The sequence below is a fragment of the Haliotis rubra genome, unplaced genomic scaffold (genome assembly GCF_003918875.1).
Source record: "Haliotis rubra isolate DU_JTF1 unplaced genomic scaffold, ASM391887v1 Scf1463, whole genome shotgun sequence".
Lineage (NCBI taxonomy): Eukaryota > Metazoa > Mollusca > Gastropoda > Lepetellida > Haliotidae > Haliotis > Haliotis rubra.
The window spans coordinates 50981-60889 of record NW_025765407.1 but is presented as its reverse complement, the minus strand read 5'-3'; positions in this window follow the sequence as shown (position 1 = coordinate 60889).

Genomic DNA, 9909 nt, shown 5'->3' with positions numbered 1-9909 from the left:
AAACGGTGTAAGAATCTAAATCTAAAGGTCGCTATGCAAAAAACAAATTGTTATCCATCAACTTTGAAGCTTCATCATTGTCATCCCTGAGCGGTGCTTAAGTTCCGACCTGCCGCAACAGTTTGCCAAATAATATAAGGTCTATTTCTTGCTGGAATGTCTGTTCCCTTCATCTGTTCTGACAATTAAGGGTTTTCTTAATTCATGTTAAGAAAAGAAGAGAATCCCGCCGTGATGGATCATGAGGATGTGTGTTCCATGGAGGACACATTTTTTCGTCTTCTGGACAATTAGATATATTATTTCAGAAAACACTCAGTGTTGATAGAGAAACCTCTTCACATCAAACAAAGCTCGTTCCCTTTGCGGAACGACCCGTGAAGGTCCGGGTTAGAATATTGATCTTCAGTAACCCATGCTTTTCGTAAGAGGCGACTAACGGGATCGGGTGGTCAGACTCGCTGACTTGGTGGACACATGTCATCGGTTCCCAATGCACAGATCGATGCACATGTTGTTGATCACTGGATTTTCTGGTCAGACTCGATTATTTACAGACCGACGCCATATATTTGGAATATTGCTGAGTGCTGAATATGCGAGTTTGTTTACAAATAAGACTGACTGGCTGAGTTTAGTTTTACGCCGCTTTTAGCAATATTCCAGCAATATCACGGCGGGGACAAAGAAATGGGTTTCACACATTGCGCCCATGTGGGAATCGAACCTTGGTCTTCGGCGTGACGAGCCAACGCTTTAACCACTATAGGCTACCCACCGCCCCTTACAAACAAGAGAAAAGTTCGGTCACGTGATATGCAAGTTAGCCTGTGGCAGTGATGTTATGCTAAGTCATCACTGCGCCGGACACTCTCCTACCCAGAGTTCCATGCGGCAAGCCAGCATAGTACCTCTGCCACAGGCCAGAAAAATGTGACGATTCGTCACATCTTGCAATCCATTCAATATAATGTACAGATTTCTTTTACTCTTTTATTTTTGACGAGTCTACACATCTAACTATTTTGACGAGTCTACACATCTAACTTTAAGAAAATATCCAAAACATGTAACACTATTTCGATTTGCGTAGCGATTCTTTGTTTACATAGGTTGTACGGCTCCACGTGCTGTCATCGAAGCTGATGGAGAGCAAACGATGCAACCAGTTTGATATCTAAATATGTACTGTCATAGACCTTACTGTCGCAGTTGTGGAAGGATATATATGTAACAATGTAAAACGTTATGAAGAGCTTGCGCCGAAAATATGCTTTCGTGAGTCCAGTCTCTTCTTATTATGAATATGCGCGTTTGTTTACAAATAAGAGAAAAGTCCAGTCACGTGATATGCAAAATTAGCCTGTGGCAGTGATGTTATGTTAGTCATCGCTGTGCCGGAGTGTGCGCCGGGTGTGGTACTTTATCAGACGATAATATGCACTTTTGCATTACGTCACAATGTAATGCCATTTTAGTCTGCCCCCTCGTAATCGAACAATTTTGCATTACGTCACAATGTAAGCGACGTCTCATGCATTTCTGTTTTCATCGCCTCGTATGGTTAGCCTCCTACAGTAAACTACTCTGTTGCATCCCGTTTCTTGGTTTGCAGTTGCTTCACGCAGCTAACATCACTGGTGGATTCATTACGTTTATGCTTTCCGACGTTTAATATGTCGCAATTCGACTCACAAGTTTTCAGCGACACGGTAACGTTCGCAATGTTTACATTCCGACAATGCAATCGTGGAATGTCGCTTGACTACTCAGCTTCATCTGGATGTACTGATCTAAACTTACGTTGGTAGTAGAAATGCGACGTTCATATTGCCCCATATGGTTTACGTTAATCACAGAGGTAATTAAAATAATTTAGAGAAGATATTTAATCCGAACGTAAACCGTCATCAAACTGTTTATCCTTTTTTTCTGGTAACGTGCGTCTTAACGTAGGGGCTGATACATCAATAGAACAGCGCCAGTTAGCCCTGTGCGAGGAATCTTAATTTAGGTCACTGACACCGTCGTTTGTTTTTCGCCTTAGAGTAATCGTAATTATCCTCAGAAAGTATTGAATTTGGCATTTTAGAAAAGAAATACAGTTCGCGCTACCACCATGTATAGTGTAATAAAGCACACTTTCGCCCTGAACAACTGTGTTATTTAAGGAATAATAATAGTTCAGGCTTACTGATCATTCTTTTACAAACACCAAAGGCGTTTGCAAAAGGACATTGTGTTGACCCAGCTCCAAGCATGCCTAGGAGGGTAAATGGTTTAATAACAGCTAAAGTCTCTTTTTTAGGCTATTTTCCCACTTTTTTTATCTTTATCGAATCGCTCAAAAATTGTTTCATTTGAAAATGAGTACGTCAACACACCCTTCAACACACCCGTCAACACATCCATCACACTCACCGTGATAGAAACAGTTTGATGTTACTCCGCTTTTTACAAAATAAGATAAACTGTGAAGATCGTGGTTAGATCTTCAGCAACGCAAGCTTGTCGTCATAGGCGACTAACGGACACGGGTGTTTTTGGTTGAATATGGGTGTCGACCTCACGCTATCTCACGTCAGTTGCTTCACCTAAGACGATTAGGTCACTTGTGATCACATATTAGGAAGTATTTCACCCAAATCCTCTTTGTCCATACAATTGGCTAATGTGTGTTACATGGACTGCGATGGCGATGGAATGACCAATGTTCAGGAACTGGGTGACCCCCAGTGCATCTGGACACCTTGAGCCACGCCCACAAGGACCGCTGTTCTGACACACCCAGGTATGTCCTTTTGTGCCATGGAACTTGAATGAAGACAATGTTCCTTTTAGGAGATTGCTGGATTTTATACATCATTATACATCATAGCGAGTTCATACTTGTATCTGCTGAAAATCACGACCACTGAATGATTTGTTTGGCAAACATCATGGTTTTTAAACCATATGAAAGCCGGTATGCTCGTAACACTGCCACACTGCCACAAGCAGGGTCAGCCGATATGCAAACAATCTGGATCCGCTTAATTACTTATAAGTAACTTCGACAACGAAAACATGTGCTATTTACAATAGTTTAATCAGCATTAAGTATATAAATCAAAGCTGACAATAATGGCAATAACATTGATCAACATTCCAACACAGGAATCCATATTGCGGGGAATGCAATTGCTTTAAGGTATGCACATGACTTGACACGCCAACAAAGCATTTAGCCACAGAGGGTAGCATCAAACAACGTACATTAGACCTGTCATTTAAAGCAAGTGGCGAAACGAATTTCAACTGACAGAGTGAACGAACCAGAACAAAGATATCCTGGAAACGACGGCTGTTGCAGATGACATGGTCGATAATCGACTGATGCAACCATTGGTTTCCCAAGAATGGAAACACATATATGGAAAAGTGTAAGTTAGAAATAAAACCAGACAACACGAACTTTGTGGAAAGAAGCGAGCCTGCATGTTTGCTTTTCCAAGCCTTGGTTCAGACGCGTGGTCTAGACGACGAATGAATTTCGCCAAGACAGGCGAGCAGAAAAGAAATACCTCTCTCTAATTGAAATTTCTCGACATTCCATCGTGACGAAAGTGCTCAGCGTTTGTTTTCTTAGCTTAAAAATTTACATTTATTTGGAAATGAATTGAATTACACGTATCCAATTCAGCTAATCAGAACGCGAAAATGGAACTGAACACAACAAAATATTTATTGGTGTTTTTTTTACACATTTGCAAGTAGCAAGCTAAAACTGAAAAATATGAAATGTCTTGATTTCAATTGCAAATCGTTTCCCAATATGGTTATTGTATGCAAACGTGTCACTATTTCCCTGCAGACCTTAGCGATATTGCTTCTTATATTGTAAAATACCATCAACTAAATTGTCATAATAAACCAAATTTTGTTTTAAATGGGAAGAGATGAAAAAAACAAGTACATCGCAGCGTATCGATTGAATATTCAAGCGCCACTGATACTTATGCAAATAGGGGAACTGAAAAACTTTTTATACAAGGAAACAGAAAGGATAAGGAAACAGAATCGTTCCTTCTCAACACACTTTAAATGAAATACAGGCATTTCAACACCATACTCAACAACATTCAAACTACATACCAGAAATTATAGTCTTATGGCATGTAAATAATCGAGGCTGGACTAGACAATCCAGTGACTAACATCATAAGCAACGGTCCACACAGTTTGGCTGCAATGTCACACAAGGCAGCCAACCAGTGCACGTCATCCATTAACTCTCATTAACTCGACCGTTCATTAGGTTACCTGGAATCTGTTTCATCCCAGCGTCACAACGGAACACAACAGACTGGGAAGAAAGTTTAGGAACACCTCATCAAGGGGGAGGAAGTCACGGAACACCTGACCAGGCCAGGTAGGAAGTCACGGAACAACTCACCAGACTCGACAGGAAGTCGCGGAACACCTCAACAGGCCAGGCAGGAACTTCCGGAACACTTCACAAGACCGTGGAGGAAGTCCCAGAAGAGTTCACCAGACTGAGTAGGAAATCTCGGAACAACTTACCAGACCGGGCAGGAAGTCCCCAAAACACTCACCAGATCGAGCAGGAAGTTCCGGAACACCTCACCAGACCGGGGAGGAAGTCCCAGAACACATCACCAGACCGCTGAGGAAGTCCCAGAAGAACCCACCAGACTGAGAAGTAAATCTCGGAACAACGTACCAGACCGGGCAAAAAATGTCCAAAAAGAACTTACCAGACTGACGAGGAAGTCTCGGAACACCTCACCAGAACGGAGAGGAAGACCTCGCTAGTTCGGGAGGAAGTCCCCGAACACTTCAACAGACTAGGGAGAAATCCCGGAACACCTCATCAGACTCTAGAAAAAGGCCTGGAACATCTCACCAGACCAGGGAGGTAGTATCGGAACCACTCACCAGACCTGGAAGGATGTACAAAACATCTCACCAGACCGGCGAGGAAGCCCCAGAACAACTCACCAGACCGGGCAGGAAGTCCCGGAACACCTCACCAGACCTCGCAGGAAGTGTCAGAACGCCTCACCAGCCTAGGGAGGAAGTCCCGGAAGAACTCATCAAATTGCAGAGAAAGTCCCGGAACACCTCACCAGACCGGGAAGGAGGTCCCGGAACAACTCACCACGCCGGGCATGAAGTCTCGGAACACCTCACCATACTGGGGAGGAAGTCCCGGAACACCTCACCAGACTCTAGAAAAAGTCCTGGAACATCTCACCAGACCGGGGAGGTAGTGTCAGAACACCTCACCAGACTGGGAAGGAAGTCCCGGAACGTTTGAACTGTCTTGTGACGACGTCCCGGAAACCTCACTAGTCCGGGCAGGTAGTCCCAGAATAACTAACCAGACTCGGGAGAAAGTAGCGGAACACCTCACTAGACTGGGATGGGAGTCTTTGAAAACCTCACCAGACTCGGGAGAAAGTAGCGGAACACCTCACCGGACCGGGGAGGAAGTCCCAGAACACATCACCAGACCACTGAGGAAGTCCCAGAAGAACCCACCAGACTGAGAAGTAAATCTCGGAAAAACGTACCAGACCGGGCACGAAGTCCCAAAAGTATTCACCAGACTGACGAGGAAGTCTCGGAACACCTCACCAGAACGGAGAGGAAGTCCAGGAAGACCTCGCTAGTTCGGGAGGAAGTCCCCGAACACCTCAACAGACTGGGGAGAAATCCCGGAACGTCTGAACAGTCTTGTGACGACGTCCCGGAAACCTCACCAGTCCGGGCAGGAAGTCCCAGAATAACTCACCAGACTGGGGAGGAGGTCCCGGAACACCTCACTAGACTGGGGTGGGAGCCTTTGAAAAAGACACCAGACTCGGGAGGAAGTAGCGGGACACCTCATCAGTCAGGGGAGGAAGTCTATGGACACCTCACCAGACCGGGAAGGAAGTCTCAGAAGAACTCACCAGACTGGAGAGGAAATCCCGGAACGCATCCCCAGACCGGGGAGGAAATCCCAAAACAACTCACTGAATCAGGGAGGAAGTCCCGAAACACTTCGCCAGACCGGGGGGGGGGAGTCCCGGAACAACTCACCAGACTGGGGAGGAAGTCACAGAATAAATCACCAGACCGTGTAGGAAGTCCCAGAAGAACTCACCAAACTGGGTGAGGAAATCCCGGAACAACTCACTGAATCAGGGAGGAAGTCCCGAAACACTTCCCAAGACCGGGGAGGAAGTCCCGGAACAACTCACCAGGCTGGGCAGGACGCCCCGGAACACCTGACATCATCGAGCATTGACTTTGGCTGAACATTTTGTCTTTGAGTTAGAAAGGATGTCATCTAATGTATTTAAATTTCAAAAGCTACGTCAGAACCACGATGTTCTAAGGGAATACACGAAGCTAGGAGAAGGTAAATTTATTCCAATGGAAAGGAAAGTTGTACGTCATCGTCACAGTTTCTTGATTTCGGTCCTGTCCGTGTTATTGTTTCGACGGGATCGATTCAACTTTTCATACAAGTTGCCATTGTTATTACCAGATCTTTCTGCTAAAATAGGATTTGGCTGATGATCGACATGCATATCTGGAATGGTAACGTGTGAATGTGTCCTGGACTCTCTTGCCTCGTCTTCTCTTCTGGTGGAACTCTGATGGTCACAAAGCTCAATATCGCACGTGGAGCCTCTGTAACATATACAATATCTTTAGTATTTACAGTATAAACAGAGACACCCGATGATCCAGACAGGTTTCTGCACAGTGAAATCGTCAGGGTCAGGATATTCTGGATAAGCAGACACTGAGTATACATTGCTGTCTGTATGTATACATGGATGCGTTTTCTGTCCAAAAGGGCTGCAACTGTGCGTGATATCATGCAAACGTCGATACGTGCCACGAATGATTAACGAGTGTGATAGGTGCGTTAAGTCATCACAGGCCGATTAACGAGTGTGATAGGTGCGTTAAGTCATCACAGGCCGATTAACGAGTGTGATAGGTGCGTTAAGTCATCACAGGCCGATTAACGAGTGTGATAGGTGCGTTAAGTCATCACAGGCCGATTAACGAGAGTGTGATAGGTGCGTTAAAGTCATCACAGGCCGATTAACGAGTGTGATAGGTGCGTTAAGTCATCACAGGCCGATTAACGAGGTGTGATAGGTGCGTTAAGTCATCACAGGCCGATTAACGAGTGTGATAGGTGCGTTAAGTCATCACAGGCCGATTAACGAGTGTGATAGGTGCGTTAAGTCATCACAGGCCGATTAACGAGTGTGATAGGTGCGTTAAGTCATACAGCAAGGATCATTCACAGTATTCCAGATTATTATGGAAGTCCCGGAATAACAGCAGTGACGTTAACACACTTCTTGATTTGTGATGTGTAACACACAGATCACTGTGCATATATATAAGCGCGTACAACCAGTAATGAGAACATAGCCAGGCAAGCCCAAAACCTATTGTTTGTTCGTCCCGATTGTCAGCACTAAAGCCGTGCTCTAGTGTTTCTCCAGACTGGTGACCGTTTGACACATGTATCACTTGGAGCCTGTAGAAGTAATTGGACCACTCACCCACGTACTCACTCACTCACGTACTCTCTAACATACTCTCTCGCTCGCTCGCTCGCTCCCTCAGTCACTCTCGCTCGCTCACTTACGTACTCACTGCTAAGCGTACTCACTCCTCCTCAGTCACTCACGTACTCTCTCACTCACTCACTCACTCACTCACTCACGTACTCTCTCACTCACTCACTTACTCACTCACGTACTCGCTCACTCTACCTGTGAAGGTCCGGGTTAGAATATTGATCTTCAGTAACCCATGCTTGTCGTAAGAGGCAACTAACGGGATTTGGTGGTCAGGCTCACTGACTTGGTTGACACATGTCATTGGTTCCCATTTGTGCAGATCGATGCTCATGCTGTTCCTCACTGGATTGTCTGGTCCAGACTCGATTATTTACATACCGCCGCCATATAGCTGGAATATTGTTGAGTGCAGCGTAAAACTAAACTCACTCACTCACGTACTCTTTCGCTTGCTCGCTCGCTCGCTCCTCAGTCCCTCAGTCACTCACGTACTCACTCGCCTAATATACTGACTGACTGAATATGGTTTACGCCGTTTTTAGCAATATTCCAGCAATATCACGGCGGGGACACCAGAAATGGGCTTCACACATTGTACCCATGTGGGGAATCGAACCAGGCCATCGGCGTGACGAGCGAACGCTTTAACCACTAGGCTACACCACCGCCCCTCGCCTAATATAACTATATAAACGTATGTTAAGACACATGAATAATTTCATCAATTGCATTTAGTTCTTTGAGCAGGGATTTCTTAAAAGTATGGGATTTGTTTAATAGCTGATATTGCCAACTTTGAACATGCTGATGATTTAATCTCTAAAAGCGTAAACCATTCTCTTGAGTCGAGTTCATGACTGCCACTATCAAAACCTACTTCATATTATCTATGTAAGCCACCTTCATTAGCTTTTAAACTACTTCTTTCATCAACTGACCAACATGTAATAATAAAACTGTTGCTCTAAATCAATTATGCTCTTATAAAACGTAACAATCTGATAAAACGTTTTGTAGACCCATCGTATTTCACTACTTGTACATAATTTACTGCCTGTATCATGATTTGCTGTTTAGATCACTAATTACTACTTATTGACCATATGTATATTAATAATGTATATGTATAACTCCAATGTATATGGGCCGGAGGCCTTTTGTACAATAAACATCTTTAAACTTTTGACTCTGATTGCCACTATCAAAACCTACTTCATCATTCAATAAAATTCAGTGAAATTAAAAATGTCATAATGACGGAATAAGACCAGTGGACTCAATAAGTTCTAATTTCCTTGTCAGTGGAGAAGATACACACGATAAGGTCTATCACTATTACCTTTCCTCGCGCCCGAACTTCACTCCTGCCTTATATGCAAGTCCAGCAACGCACAGGAGGGCGAGAACTGCAGCAGTTACACCGACAGGTATCATAAGCACCGTCCATATGTCTGTCTGCTCTTCACCATCTGTCAACACATCGTTTAACAGCGTACATTTGTGATCACGTCTCCGTTTATATCTCTGTTTATTTATTACTGACATGGAAATGTAGAGGGATCGTCGTCCAAAAGCGGACACTACTCTGTATACAGTTTGTAGCTGCAATTCTGTGAATATTGATACAACTGGATTGTAACTGCATGTGTTATATTGCTTGTTAAGAACAGCACAATTCCTATTCGAATTAATAATTTGAAAATTTAAACATTTATAACTTTATTTCCATTTTTTCTGACTGAAAAGCGTGTCAAGATCAAAAGGAGTTTGCAAACTTATATTTCACCAGGTTCTGAGGGGACTCATGTGAGATCGTGTTCTACAGTATGACATGATGCATCACCATGTAACAAGGTAAACAACAGGTATTGCGTCCGGTGGGATGTGGCGTGCTCGACCAGTTGAGGTACATGTCACATTTAGATACATAGTGCCTTTTAATACTTTCAATAATTGGTTATATTTAAGATTCGAACCCACACTTTCAGTGTTCATAATGTTGACAACGGGAGCCGTTACAGTCGTTTTGTGTACAGAGGGGTACACAAAATACGTGATCTGGACTACAAGTTGTCCGATGTCATTTTTGTGGAAGCGCGCTGGCTGAGTGGGTTAGATCGCTGAGTGCTGGCAATTAGGTACCTTACTCTGTGAGTGTGGGTTCAAATCCCAGCTGGTACCCATCCCCACAAAGTACTAAAATGTGTGCGTAACAGAAAATGTAATTTAAAATTATATAACATATGCAGCAAATGTCAAGTTATGGGGATGAAGACAAACAGTTTACATTATGTTGGGGAGATGTGTT